The sequence below is a fragment of the Brachyhypopomus gauderio genome, chromosome 7 (assembly GCF_052324685.1).
Source record: "Brachyhypopomus gauderio isolate BG-103 chromosome 7, BGAUD_0.2, whole genome shotgun sequence".
Lineage (NCBI taxonomy): Eukaryota > Metazoa > Chordata > Actinopteri > Gymnotiformes > Hypopomidae > Brachyhypopomus > Brachyhypopomus gauderio.
In genome coordinates, this window is record NC_135217.1 from 32958681 (window position 1) to 32973226 (window position 14546).

General features: G+C 42.1%; 1 long non-coding RNA gene across 3 annotated transcripts in view; it reads right to left on the reverse strand.

Moving 5' to 3' along the window:
• Positions 1–14546, reverse strand: part of LOC143519681 (uncharacterized) — a 105129-nt gene that overhangs the window by 89061 nt on the left and 1522 nt on the right. For 2 of the 3 annotated variants that reach the window (XR_013132488.1, XR_013132489.1), the window contains exon 2: positions 11288–11423. This is a non-coding gene — a long non-coding RNA (uncharacterized LOC143519681). Of the gene's footprint in view, positions 1–9664; positions 10715–11287; positions 11424–14546 lie in introns of those variants that run through there. The other variant, XR_013132487.1, reaches the window with a different exon arrangement.

Sequence of the window (14546 nt, forward strand, 5' to 3'; positions counted from 1 at the left end):
CTGCATTCCCCTTCGGTGTGTGATAGGGGAACACCTAGTGCAGCAGGCTCTGACAGTGACAAAACAGAGGAAAATAGTTTTCCTCCCTTTTGAAAATAGACATGACCTTTATGACATGACCCTTAGGTCAGGTCATAATTCTGCCATGTCGATTAGACAGGCTCGGTAATGGTAGGTAATGCTAAGGCTAATCTATGATAATTTGATCAATGTCATAATGGCATTTCTATACAGCACACTCAAAAAAGATATGAGATTTAATAGAACTGACAATGACTGGTTGCTCTCACAGTACAAAGTAAGCTAGATATAGCAAAAAAAAAACTACTTTTGTGAAAATGTAAAGCCTGATCTAACTCATTTAAATAAAAGGGAGAAATAAACATGTAAAAATGATACATGTGCTATATTTTATATTTAATTCAAGTAAACATTTTATTAATGTACGGAATTAGTTATTTAACAGTAAAACACAAAGAAAAAAAACAATTAACAATTTGCAGCATTCGAAGTGTGCAGCATACACTGTGATTGCATGCACAGTCGTGGTGGTGTCACATACACTTGATGTCTCTATTCAGCTTGCAACGTTGTAAGTAATTGCAGACAATTAGCATCTTATTAATGATGCTGAAACAAAAGGACAGCTCCCCCGGCGCAGTTTCCTCCCTCGCAGACAGAAGAGAGGGAAAAAAAAAGAAAACCCAACACACGCGTGCTGCTGTTGACAATATGCCATCTGTCTCCCAAATCCACAGGCAAAGACGAGGCCCGTCGGATTCACCCCCACACTAATATGATATGTTGAAACATTAATCGCCCCCTTGGGCCGACATAATTACTACTCCATGTTAATCACCTAACAATTAGCAGCCATCAGTTCCGAGGGGCAATCAATGAATTAGCTGGAGATCCTCCCTTGTGCTTGTTGCCATTCTAACCACTGAAAAGCAGGCGGTCCTTCAGACTGACACCTCCTGTGCATAGAATAAGAAATCATTTGCACTTGTACCAATTAGGCACTCTAATATCCCTTAGTGAATAGCCAGGCCCCTTTCACACATTCTGTGGGGTTGATTTCTTAACACCCTCCCACACTTTTTTTTTTATTATATTTTGGATCCAAATTAAGAATAGTGTTAAGTTAGACTACATATCACTGGTCTAGAAAAACAAAGTAGAAAATGTTTTAAAATATATGTCTCTAAACGCCATTCCCTAAATATCTGAATCATTTATATGAATAATAAAACACAATTTGCAGCAGGTGCAGTATTATGGATAATAATCATATCTGCTGTTTTCCATTCTTTTTGATAAACAATTTAAAAACACAAATTGGAAAGCATGTCATTTGTCACGGTGTACACCAAATAATAACATATACATATTTAGGAAATATATCACTCTGATTGGCCTGTGCTAAGTTTGATTGGACCATGGGAGACCATGTTGTTGTTTTTTTTTTCCATCCATCAATATTTACGGCAAGTTATACTTTAGGAACATATCTAAATTTTCAAAGTAACCTATTATTTCTATATTAGACACCCAAATTCAATCATATAGCTTGATCATCCTTATATGACTCCTTATATCTTCATTATGCTTTATATTGCCACAGATGATATTACAATCTAGACGGCCTCCTCCTATTACTACATTATGAGCCTACAGCCACATGTGCAAACTAGCTAGCCAGGAAGTGTTATACATCGGTAATATACTGTGTATTCTGGGTGATATATTACAGTGCTTATTCTGGGACTAGAATGATACAGGCATCAATATTTATGGATGGACAGCTCTCCTATTCATCTGAATAATGCGGGGACGGTTGACAGTCAGGTGCTAGCCCTAACCAGACCAGAGGTCTGATTTAAATGTCAACCTCGGCATCGCCAAAAAAGTACCAGTGGCGATCCCTGAAAGGTTTAATGGGTTTCCTGTCTTGTTCTTAATTTGCTGAAATTGCAAAATCAATACTTGCAGTTGTAGTCCTAGCCTCTTGTTTTACTGCTTTAAGATAAAGTCTAAAAGGAAGGCAATCTTCACTTCCAATTTGCACTGTTCAGCATTGGGCTGTCTCTTATCAGTGGCCTTAGAAAGTGGCTATCTGGCCTAACCACTACGTTGCTCACCACAAGAGGACCACTGTGAGCTCCCTGCAATGCCCTCCCAACACTGGTATGTTTGGAGCTCACAGGAACACGCCAAGGTGACGGAAATGACATGAAATGCAAGGCACAGCGCTAAATAGGTGAAACTATGACGAGGCACATGTATTCAAACTTGTGATCTCTTCGTAATGGCCAAGATTGAGTTTCTCGTGTTACTTTTATGGTAAGGTGCTGTTCTACTGTTCCTCAGACTATGTTAAACACAGCTGGATGTCAGATACAGAAGCCACAGAGTAAACTAAAGATAAAGACATACTGTTAATTCGGTGTTGGGTCTACGATGGATCTGGGAGAGCATGTGTACGTGTGTGTGTGTGTATATGTGTGTGTGTGTGTGTGTGTGTGTGTGTGTGTGTGTGTGTGTGTGTGTGTTTTGAGTGTGTGTGTGGTGCGCATCAGTCGCCTGCCTTCTGTGTGACTACAAACCAACTCTGGGTCTCAGAACACAGCTGTTTTCAGTTCAAACACAATGCAAAAGGTTACATATATAAAAAGAGCAGAGAGGCCTTGATTCCCTCTGGGTCGTCTGGAGAACCTGCAGTATTCATCTGCCTGATTCAAAAGCCTACAGAGTCTTGTCAAGTATTTTAAGTGCAAGTGTTTTGGTATTATGGAAATGAGGCTGTGTAAAGTGTGTGTTCATTTAGCATGTTTTTTAATGCAACCCTCAGATCTCTTGTCTCTGCGTGTGGCCTATTAATCTATCCTAAAGCCAGCTCTTTAATCTCCCCCTTTCACCAACTAGATTGAAAGCCACCTTTGTGGTATTTGCTATTTTATTAATTGTTGATCTCATGCAGATCTTATACATATACATGATCACATGATCAAGTGTGTGTGTGTGTGTGTGTGTGTGTGTTATCTATCTATCTATCTATCTATCTATCTATCTATCTATCTATATATATATATATATATATATATATATATATATATATATATATATATATATATATATAGGTATATATATAGATAGATAGATAGATAGATAGATAGATAGATAGATAGATAGATAGATAGATAGATAGATAGCACACACACTCTCTCTCTCTCATACACACACACACACACACACACACACACACACGCACACAAAGACACATATCCTGTCTTAGAAATCTTCAAACCTTAAACTGCAATCAGTGGGCTCTAGGGACTTTGCATTTGATTGCTGAAATAATTTCACATGTTCCAGAAAAGATTAAATAATACTTAATCTAGATTTTGAGAATAATATATGTCACATTTAGGGGTCAGCACATGTACTATTGAAATGAAATCCATAAAAATTATAAATGGATTTGATGAGAAGAGTATAGACCAAAGAAAGAAGGAAAAAAGAATGAGTGATTTAAATCCATTTTTATAATGAACAGTCTACTGAATCTGTTCTTTGATTTTTAAAAATTATTTTCTGATATCCTAACACTTATTAATACAGTAAGCAGATTTGCAGAAGAGCAGATATATTTTCAAAATGGCCATGGAGAGAATATATTCCTGATCGTTCTTACATTGTATGGTACGAGGAGATGAAATTGTATTTCATATGCACTCATCACAATGAATATTTATGGTTTTAAGTCATAAATGCACTTCATGATAATGCAAATAGTTCAAGAAGCACACCATGCTTGTCACTTTCACATATTCTATAAATGGACGTAAAGAATGTCTTGTTTACAATTTTCCATCTCAAAATAACTGCTCAACAATAGTTCATACTATAGTATGTCCCATTCTTACAATTTCCAGCCACTAGAGTGATTCAGACTGAACGGATGCTTGGTGAAACACTGCCACCTATTGGCTAATAAAATGTAAAATAATAGCCTCACAAATCCAAAACATACGAGGTAACATGCAAATGGACTGCATGTTAAGTAATACATTCCTCTAGGCACAAGCTGCACATACATGACTTGCACATTATGGACAAAACAGATCATGAATTCCTGGCGTGGCAAAGCTGGAACCAATGAGATCTTCCTACTCACACAGGGCTAGTGGAACAACCAAGAACTGTTCATAGTAAATAAGGGCTGTTTATCATGATTAAAAAAATAACTTGTGAAATAAAAGTGACCAAACATAGAAGTCAAGCAGCATTAAAACAGACAGACATATGGTAATAAAACAGTTGCTCCAGTGAGTACTTCATATTAACTCCAAATGTTGACTTTGAAACGCAAATGCTAAGGTAAGTTCAAATAAACAATGTCGCCCACATCATATGGAAACAGTCTTCAAATGAAGGGTGCAGTAATATTTGAACAATAATCAAAGGATTATTCCAGAAATGGGCAGTCAGCTGCAAATGCGTTCCTCCACCCTGACTCCATGATTACACTTAAGCCCCTATAGTTAGGTGTTTTGAATTTCCATATTCACACACACGTTTAGAGCCCATTCAATGGGGGCGAGTGGGTGGGAGGGGGGCACCCCAACGTCTGCCGCACCTTTTATTAAAGTGTATGAAAGACACTGAAGGAAGCCCACACCCTGCTTTCATTAGCCGCATGTCAGCCAGAGAAAGGGGGGGGGGGGGGGGGAGGGGGGGAGGGGGGGGGTGTAGGGAGAGAGAGAAAGAATACACCACTCTTTCCTTTTTACCTATGCGCCTCATATTACAGCATGCAGCTGGGCATCAAAGCCAAGGAGAGGCTTACACTTCTTTTCTGTCTCTTACCCCCCCTTCTCTCTCTTTCTCTGTTTCTCTCTCTCTCTCTCTCTCTCTCTCTCTCTTTCTCTCAAATGAAGAAAAATTTTTCATTTTTAAACTGTTTAAAAAGCTTGTGGAGCCTGCCTCCTAACCCCCAGAAAGAACTGGGTCCATTCCAACAAAGATGCTATATTTCCTCATCATATAATACTTTCATATTTCTTGATGTAATGTATTTTATTAGTTTTTACATGCATTTTTTATTCTATTTTCACTAACCATATTAAGCATTGCATTTATACATGAGCCATGATGTGTTTTACTGAAAACTAGTTTATAACAATTATTTCAAATTCCTGACTGATAAATAGTTATTTTGTATATTTTCATACCATCTGTTTTCACTCAGCCAATTTGCAAATGTCCCTCACTTTGACTACACAAAGACACTTCTTGAATTTTAGGCTCACACAAAAACAAAACCAGATGTTGCTGTAAAAGGAGTGAAACAGAAGGACATTTGCTCATAAATATCTTCACATTTTGATCTGCACACCTATGTACAAATAAAATACGAACATGGAACATCTGCTCTAGTGAGCAATGTTTTACCAGTAAATGCATTAAAACAATAAGTATACATTTTTGTACACATTAGGACTGCATGATATGAAAAAATATCTGTGATAACACTGTGATTATATTGCTACATATTGCGATTGTGAAATTACATTGTACAGACGTAATACAAACAAAGTAGCGAACCTTTAGTGTGACACAGGTAAAGAGAGGCTTTCATTATTTTGAGCAAAATGGTTTACATTTCCAGCATTGTGTGAACACCCCCATGTTACTCTCAGTACACACTTATCTGGAATGACTGAGACTGGCCATGAAGCCTACAGCTCACACACACATAAACCTGTGGTTTGTTGTATATTGCAGCCTTCCGATATATCCCGATTCCAAACGCCAATATTGTGAGGCTAATATAATTAATAAACACTATAGCAGTCTTATTCCAAATTATTATGTTTATCATAACAATAGAATTCTGATTATGCTTATTTCCACGTTGTAGCCTACATAATAATTTATATAATGGTTCTTTTTCATCTTTCTTTATTTATGTAAAAAGTGGTGTGCATAGCACATAAGCGAAGCATATATACATACACATTTCAATTTTAAATTTAGCACCATCAGCCATGGTCAATCCTATTGAAAACCGCAAAAAAATCAGAATTCAGCATCTTAACAGCTTGCTTCCTTGTCAGGTAGCCAAGAGACAGAGTGCAGTCGTGCAGTCGAGACAAGCGCGAGAGGCGCTGAAAACGCGCGTGCAGACGGCGGCAGTGCAATCAGCTGACTGGCACCGTGTTTGTTAAAGTCGCGCGCGCAGGAAGGAGCCCGGGGTTATTACTATGCAGAAACCCCCCCGTCACTCGAAGTAAAGAAAAAAAATCTGCCTACTGCCGGAGATTTAAACACATCATTGCCCCCAAACGAGCACCATCACGTCAACGGATCCCCCGATTGCAAATTACATTTCTTAATGATCATTTGACGGCATTTGTCTGACGCGTCACTCTCGTGCTCATGCAAACGCGAGCCCTCTCCTGACCAATAGCAGCGCGTGATGAAGTAATCCTGCCCCGCGCGTGATTAAAGATGATGGATCTCCTCGCCTGATAAAAAAAAAGACTGCCCACCGTAAATTTGCACACCTTAAACGTCAGCCCGCATGACAGCCTCGCACGTATAAAAGAAAGCGAATTAGCGCGGAAGGATTAAGCCAAGGGGAAAAAAACCGAGGCGTCTGTTTAAAGCGCGTTTGTCTCCTGTATATTACAATGGGCAGCTCGGTGCCCCTCGAGAGCGGAATAGCGAACACGAACAAGACATCCCTCATCAGGAACAGCACAGAATTACAAGTCCGTGGAATTACTAGCCAACACTCCCACATTATGTCACAGTACCGACTGAGGTAGCCTAGGACGGAATAATGATGCATAAACTTAAAAAAAAATCACCCGCACTGCAAATCATGATAGGAATGAGTCAGGAGAATGATGAAAATATGAAGATTCATGCAGCATGAATGCAGTTGACTGACCAGATGGACAAAATGACAGACATTCAGAAATATTTACCAGTGTTTTCGGTCCTCTCAACCGCCCTATTCTCAGTGTGTTTGAGTGTGAGCGAGTGTGTGTGTACGTGTGTGTGTGTGTGTACGTGTGTGTGTGTGTGTGTGTGTGTGTGTTTAAGTATGTGAGGTTGAGCTAGCCTCCTCTTGGACCGCTAAGGCAGAAGGGGGATAAGACAGTGTATGGGGTGTGTGTGTGTGTGTGTGTGTGTGTGTGTGTGTACACGCAACCATGGCCACAAGACGCATGACCCACAGAGATGCTGGGGAGCCATTCAGTGACCTCCTGCCAGTCAGCCCCCAGTGATTAATCCTCCCCTGCCCCTCGCACGGGCCAGCAGACGTGCGCCTTCCCAGAGCAGAGCCCCCACCACCCCAAAACCCTCCACACAAACCCCCCTCTGTAGCACTTATGCACACAAGTACACGTGCAAAACCTTGCACACACACACACACACACAAGCTAAAAAATAGCCACACAAGAAAAGACACACAGGTGAGCACACACACACACTTGCACACACATTCGTACACACACAGGGTGTGCAGCACTGCAAAAAGCGACTCAAGTGTCACAGTTTCACCGTTTTAAAGGATAGAATATTCAGCACCTTTAGTGACACAGAATGGCTTGAAAAAAATTGTCCTATTCAAGTCAGGACACAAATGTTGCATATGTTAAAATATGGCGCGCAGAATCTACCATTACACCTGCAGCATTTAGTGGACAACTTCCAGTAGTTGTCTCCATGGAGATAAATTGTAATACGTTTTTCTTAAAGATCAACATAGTTAGCACATGATTCAGAATGTGTGTTCTTGTACCAGAGCAAAATTGTATGTAGTTTTGAATTTTTACAGCTTTTCTAATGGTGTAGACCTGGACTCAATCCTGCACGTGAGGTCATGACACACACACGCACGCACACACACACACACACACACACACACAGGTAGGAGAGGAGGGACCTCCACACATTGTCTAATAAAAACATGTGGGGAGAAAAAAGATGAAATCAGCACAATGGACTTCATCAGTCAGTCAAAATGGAGGTCTGGTGAAGGGGAGACGGCGTCCCCACTGCCATCACAATATTGTTTTGTCTCCAGACACACATTTGCTCCCTCTCTGTCTCCCTGCTCCTGGCCACAGATCCCTCAGATGGCCACGCCACTATGGCAACACAATTTCCATTTTTCTGACAGTCTGAATTACCATTCATCCGCTTTCGTTTCTGATTACGTGCTGGACAGCGAAATTTGGGGGCTGCAAAATGCAAATTCTCTCTTTCTCTCACTCTGTCTCTATCTCCCTCACTCTCTCTCCCTCTCTCTCTTTCAACCTGACACCATGACAGCAGAACCGGCCATAGTGAAGGACAGAGTGAAGAGAGCGATCTTGCATCGCAGGGTATGAATTTCTGATCAGCAGCAAGGGGAGGGGGTGGAGCTGCCCCTGCTGGTTTCCAGTGATCCCATTGGATAGCATGCTCTGATGGAAAGCAGGACTCAGAGGTTGGGTGTGTGTGTGTGTGTGTGTGTGATGGTGGCAGCTCACAATCGCAGGCACCTGACCGTAATTTAAAGCCATGTATGCCGACAGCTCCATGCAGAACAACAAGCTGTGATTCAACAGACGGAGCAGCTATGCAGATTATTCTAAGCAGTATTACCCTTTCCCAGCCCTTTCCCCCCTCACACTGTTTGTGTTCATTTAAATGACTGTTCTGTCAAACGCGCCTGTCTGACGGCACGGTACACTGTTTAACAAACATTTCTTAACGTAGCCCTCTAGGGCAACACTCCTTAATGATGCTGGATTCGGCCTCTTCCACTGGCAGCCACTAGTCTGTGCTGACATGAGAAATGCACCAGGTAAGAGGAGGAGACTGGCTTTCAAACACGGCGGATTAGCCTCCCGAGGTCTCCCCTACACAGCCGTTTGCCCGTTTTCCTTCTCGTTATCACCAACTCAGAGGCCCCTAATGACTATAGCAACTAAGATCATCAGCAGTTTGTTTAAAAAAATATAAAGAGTACGGTTTCATCATAAGAGCACCGGACTTTGCATAAGACATTTCTCAGTTCCAGGAAAGGGCACTTGTTTGACTGAACTCTCAGTCTGGAGCTGAAAAATTCCCAGTTCGAAACTCTGAATCCTTGTTTGTGCGAAGCCAAGCGCAGTGCTGAGCTCGTCTAATTTGCTTTCACACTGGAGTCCAGTGCACAGCAGGAAGAGGCCACAGTAGCCGCGGGACTTGCTGAGTACACACTGGAGAAGCTCGCTTGGCCAAGGCTATCAGAGGCTGTTAGCCCAAGGCCGACAAAGCACATTCTTATAAAGGTCATGAGCCCAGGCCGCGCTGTGGCATGGCCAAACGCAGTCCATAAATGTTATTGCACGTGATGACCTGCGAGGAGTTAAGGTACGCTCTCCCAGTGACAAAGGCATGCTGGGAACCTTCATTTGGGCCTGAGCATCTAGGACATCTGGGCTGAGGGGAATTGCCAAGACCCACAATGCAGTTGGTCACAGCTAATGAAAATTATGAATTTTGCTAGTGGAAGACAAAGTTTTATTGACTTCAGTAAAGAGTGCAGGTGGTTCGTTTCATTAAGACGGCCAGGGATGAGAAAACATACTTTTGCATCTGAACAGAAGACAGCTTTCAGTCCAATCCTTTCAAATCTTTATTCTGTAATTCTGTAAACTTCAGTGTACACAGAGGCAGTTACGACAGAAAAATGGTGACCAATTTGTAGACTAACAGTAACTGTAATGACAACTGTAAGCATTACAAAAGAAATTATTTGTTTAACAATTTCTGGCAAAGAAATCTAAAAAGAAATACAGCAAGCAGTAAAGGGGCATTAAAATAAGTATTCTTTATTTTAAAATGTCTGACATCAAAATGAAAAAAGAAACTAGAAAGTACTAGAACACATCTCATTAGTTTGCTGAAAAATCAAAGTCCCAAGTTTTGTGCTTGCTGAATAAAAGGAGTTAGTTAATTTTTTGTTGGTTTAACGAAAAATCTCTCTGCACAGTTTTTATGATTCAGCACAGGCTACCTTAACATTTGAGTAAGGCTTCTGATGGCATTTACAGGCGGGGGGGGGGGGGGGTTCCGTCAGGGTTTTTGTATCTTTAGATAGATACGTAGGTTTTGCTAAATAATGTAATGTGCTTATACATGAAGGTAGAAATACAAGAATGAGTGCTGTCTGAAAAGGATCACCATATCTTTTAAAGAATCGCCTTATCTTTAAAAGGATCACCTTATCTTTAAAAGCTGGATCTGTATATTGCTGAATATAAAACACAGACGTCCTGGGTCACTACCACCATCAATCAGATGTGATTAGTACTATGAGTCTCGAAAAGCATATTTGGCCAATTAAATCATATCCTACATATCGATCAATTCATGATAAATAAAAATTTGGTTAAATACATTTTACTACCCAACCATTTACTGGTGATTGGTGATTCACAACCATCCAAATTGTTATTTCAGAATTGTCAAGCTCAAATGTCCAACTTTGAGTGAACACGCAAAATTCATTTAAAAATGTGTCAGGTTATCTGACAGGCTGTGTGACACAGCCTTGAAGACTTCAGCAAACGAAGCTAACTCCATGCATGCTTCATATCTATTAATGCTGCAATTAAGCATGGCTCAAAGTCCCTCTTTCTTCAAGAGAAGATATCTGCTGTGCAACCTTGGTGAGAGGAGACAGGAAGACAGAAGACACTGCCTCTCAGAACTGGCCCAGCTGCCGCCCCAAATTAAAGCAATGCAAATGGCTCTCCTCCTGGTCAGGTCACTATTCCTTACATTAATAAAACATTTTTAAATAAAGAATGGTTTGAAACTTAAGTTCAAACAAGACTACTAACAATGGCCTCACCAACACTACCCCATGTACAGTGGCCCAGAGAGAGAGAGAGAGATTTTCTGGGGTTCCATACAGTGGAAGAACATTCACATAAATAGAGTAATGACAGGAGGAAGGATGGGGTTGCAGATTCTGACCAATAAAGGATATTGTGGAAGGTTTTACTACAGGGAGGCATGTGTACATGAGCTGGGAGTACCAGGGGCAGGCAGAGTGAATTAATTCACCTGAGTAGAATGAAGACGAGAAGCTCTGAATATTAACTGAGCTCTTATTATAATTGCATGATTAAAGCATTCCTGGAAATAATAAAACTATTATTTGGTAATTTTTATACTCCATTTTAATCAAAACAGGATGGCATATTTACATATTTATGTGTTTGTTGCTCATCACCTTTTGGGGTACGTAGGGGGTGGGAGTATCATGGTGTGTCACGTGGGCCGGAAGCAGGTGGGGTGATGTCACCCTGACAGAGGACAGACAATGGCGGCCAGATCAGAGTCCATCTCTGTTCTTCTGCATCGCCCACCTAAAATACAGGAGAGGGTGATTTATAATATGGAAAATAACTGCTCTAGATCTTCATGATGCCTCTTGCAAAGGGAGGCAATATTAAAGGAGGTTAAGGAAATGAGATTAAGGAGTGGGGGGCCGCACACGGTCCCCGAGCGATCCCAGGCCAGGGATAGGCAGATGCATTAGTCTGATGAAAGTGTGCCCACTGATCAGAGTTTGGAGATGAACACTTGTTAAAGAAGGAGGAGGAGGGGGGGCACAGAAGAAAAAAAGAATAGAGAAAGCAAGAGATGACAACATCAGCGCTGTAATGAAAGCGCATTGTGTTGGGCTAGATTGCATGGAGGCACCTAATCAGATCTCAGAGGGCGGAAGGGTGTCGGTGTCATTCGGCGGCTCTTCCCACTATTGTTGTGATGGAGCGGCCTTCAGTCAGAGGCCCCATGCTGGATGATGAGTGTCTCACACGTGAGGGGGTTACGGGAAGTTCATGTGAACGAATGAAGTCCATTTCCGAAGAGTGCGATGAGAGAGGAACACAGCCCACTGTTTTCAATTTACAGCTCGGGCAGAGGAGTGCTCGTCTGGGAAGGGGAGGGGGAAAGATAGAAAGAGAGAGAAGAGAGAAAAACACGTCCAGCGAAGTTTCCGACGGAGGTGGCCCCCAACACAGCGAGGAATGTGCTGGGATCTCGGCAGAACGAGCCAAGATGAATTGTGGGATTGGGCTCCCTTTCAAATGCATTAGTCAAATTTTATGTCCAGAAAAATTCAGTTGTGCTGCTTGAAAAAACATGGCCATGAATGTTGGACACAACTCGCATTCCCAAGTCACCGTACGGGCAGTTCCCCGCGTCGCTTTGAAGCTCTGCTCCTGTTTACTTAGCGATCTGAGACACCAGACGCCACCGGGTCACACTGCAGCCTCCGCACAGCTCTGCCCGTCCTGACACACCACCACCTCAAATTACCACAGGCATCCATGCAGCCAAGTCTAAAATAACCAGTATCACCTCATTATCCTCTAGGTGAGCAGAAATATGATTGGTGGCAAATTAAGCTGTTACATCTCCACTGCGCTGAAATATGGAGTGCAAATAAAATGTGGTGGGGGGGAAAGTTACGACTGGGCCGGACTTTATCAGAATACATGCTGAGCTGCAATCTCACACTGCCAGGTGGGTTATTTACCTCCCGAGCACACACAGGCGCACTGAGGCAGTGAGGGACTATCTGTCCCAGACACACGGCCGAGGGTATGCCACGCCGAACGCACGGACATGTTTAAAAGTCCGCCGGCGTTCTCCCAGGCACAGACGCGCAAAAGGGTTTCTTAGACAGCAAAACACCACGTGCATCTGATTCTTGAATTAGCACTGCAGCTCATCTCAATGCCACTTAGGTGCTGGAAACGGGGCAGGCACCCTTAACAGAACAAGGAGGCATTATTGAACGGATTAATGCACTTCACTGTTTATTAATGGCATATGCCTGGTCTTTATAAACCTTTGGTATTTGGCTGCACTGTACGTGTTGCCCATATGGTGGCGCACATAAGACCAAATCAAATCAAGACGTCAAGCCTTTCGCAATTGTAACCCAATTACTCCTAGTTATTGGGAAGTCTATATCCAGGCATCCCAGCAAAGAAACACGAGACACACGTTTGCATCCAGCATATTCAACATTCACAAAAAAGCGCGTGTCCTTCCGCTGGCCTTGTTTACACAAAAGATAATGATTGAGAGCTGTATTATTCCACATGGACTAATACTAATCAAGATGTCCTCCACACGTTATTTATCAGCGGCTGTAATGAGACATCTATTATTCCACAATGGCGGAAGCTAATGGGCTTAAATCCATTTGCAGCAACTGAACAGGACAAAATGCACGGAGGAGTGCAATTTTAAGGTGTGCGAAACTATTGGCAATCGGTTTCCCTCATTTCCTCCGAGCGCCCGCGGACCGGTTCGCTGCGGTGCCCCGCAGAGACAAACATATCAGTCCGGGCAGCGGGAGTCACCATCATTTTCTTTTTGATTAACGGTTCCATCACTAAACATGATGGAATACGGCCGAAAGCAAATTACTCGACATTAAATAACTCACATATGTCTGCCTGGTTTCTTTGGCATGTTCCCACCAAAATGACAAGGCTGAGAGGCAGAGTTTATTTTGGCAGTTCATTAGAAGGAGACAATTGCAAACAATTTACCTTTAATTCAGGTTTAAGGCAACCCCAGTCTATGCCAAAACACCCCAGAACTAATTATTTATCTTACAAATGAGAAGACAGCTCTTTTGCAAGCACAAAGAGAGCCACTGGCTGTACTCATATAATTAATTTTACTATTTATGTGTACATTTCAAAATCATTCAAATTTCTGAAACGCTTCCTTTAGCAGAGAGTGATTTTCTACACTTGACTTCCTGTTATAATCAAGGTCTTTCTAACCTGATAACTGAAGGTCACGCATCGGTGAATAATTCAGTAAAGCACCGAAACTGTGGCGGCACGAGAGAGCGCTAATCTTATACCGGAGCCATAAAGGATATTAGGGAAGAATTGCAAAAAGTGACACATCTAATAGAAAAAGATTACTCTGTGCTACGCCAATTTGATTTGAATTGAATACATTTTACAAGTGCTTTCTGCCATGCCCGTCTGGACATAATGCAGGAATGCGGGGTGTCGCAGGAGGCGAGGCGCGCGCCTGCAGCCCGTGCCCCCGACTCTTTCTTCACACCCGCACTTGTATAAAACAAGTCAAAGGAAACGTGGTGCTCCGGAGAGAGAACCTGGGATTCCAGGCGCTTTTAAATGGCTCTATCTTTTACTTTTATAACAAAAAAAGAAGAAGAAGAAAAAAAAGCCACGGAGGTTTAATCGGGAAAGACATGCACCTGGTGGAAAAAAGGAGACGGGGGGGGGTGTGGGCGTCAGTCAGAGGAGTGGAACAGGTTGTGAATGCCTCTCCGGTTTGGAAGGAACGTTTCTTGCATACCCTTGTCAAGAGAAAATTTTGTGGATACAGTGGAGGACAGTGAGGAATTATGAGTAAATGTGTGGGTGAGAAATGACGGGGCATAATCTTTACCCTTAATCTCACATTGAATGGCACACTGGTCTGTG